The sequence below is a fragment of the Octopus bimaculoides genome, chromosome 3 (genome assembly GCF_001194135.2).
Source record: "Octopus bimaculoides isolate UCB-OBI-ISO-001 chromosome 3, ASM119413v2, whole genome shotgun sequence".
NCBI classification, from domain to species: Eukaryota; Metazoa; Mollusca; class Cephalopoda; order Octopoda; family Octopodidae; genus Octopus; species Octopus bimaculoides.
The window spans coordinates 46,859,392-46,860,437 of NC_068983.1; the positions used below are offsets into that span (position 1 = coordinate 46,859,392).

The window sequence follows — 1,046 nt, forward strand, 5'->3', positions numbered from 1 at the left end:
GTGAACCGGCTGGCTGCACCGGGCTCCAATCTGATCTGGCAGAGTTTCTACAGCTGGATGCCCTTCCTAACGCCAACCACTCCGAGAGTGTAGTGGGTGCTTTTATGTGTCACCGGCACAAGGGCAAGTCAGGCGGTACTGGCAACAGCCACACTCAAAATGGTGTTTTTTACGTGCCACCTGCACAGGAGCCAGTCCAGCGGCACTGGCAACGACCTCGCTCGAATGTTTTTTACATGCCACTGGCACAAGTGTCAGTAAGGTGATGCTGGTAACGATCACGCTCAAAGGGTGCTACTTACGTGCCACTGGCACAGAAGCCAGACAGCTGCTCTAGCAATGATCACGCTTGGATGGTGCTGTTAGTGCTCCACTGGCACAAGTGCCAGTCATCGAATATGGTTAGACATCGAAAGGGTAGATGTTAAATTGGCAATAACAATGGCAATGAAGATTATTTCTGTTTTTTAATGACAATAAGTAGTACGCAATTTCAGGGGGGTTTGGTTGGTATTTCTAGCAGGTTAAGTAACTGACATAAAAGGCCTGTCTTTGATTTCAGAACATCAGTATTTCTGTTGTTGAGTAGCAACCACTTTCACAACATATTTATAAATATATAATTCAAGATAAAAATCAGACTGTACATGTATATTTCTGAGATTTCTTTTTATTTAACAGAATATTGACATATACATGCATATGTTCACCAAATGAAAATAGTGTAAAACAACAAGTGAAGGTGGTGGTGTTGGTGTTGGTGGTTCATTTCTTGTTATGAAATACAACTTAAACATTCAGTTCTTAAGTTGAGTGTGATTTATTAGGCTGTCAAAATGTCTCTTGATATGTTTTTAACAAATCATCAGTTCTTTTTCTAATATTATACTTACAACTTTTACTCTTGAAGATTCTGCTTATCATAAATTTACACATGTCTTATGAGTTATACATACACACATATATGTATATATACATGTGTATATATTTATACATATGTATATATATATATATATATATATATATATATATATATATATATATAT

At 37.5% G+C, this 1,046-nt stretch overlaps 1 protein-coding gene across 1 annotated transcript in view; it reads left to right on the forward strand.

The window, feature by feature from the left end:
* Nucleotides 1–1,046, forward strand: part of LOC106875605 (telomerase protein component 1) — a 214,501-nt gene that overhangs the window by 178,468 nt on the left and 34,987 nt on the right. The gene's annotated exons all lie outside the window — the stretch shown is intronic.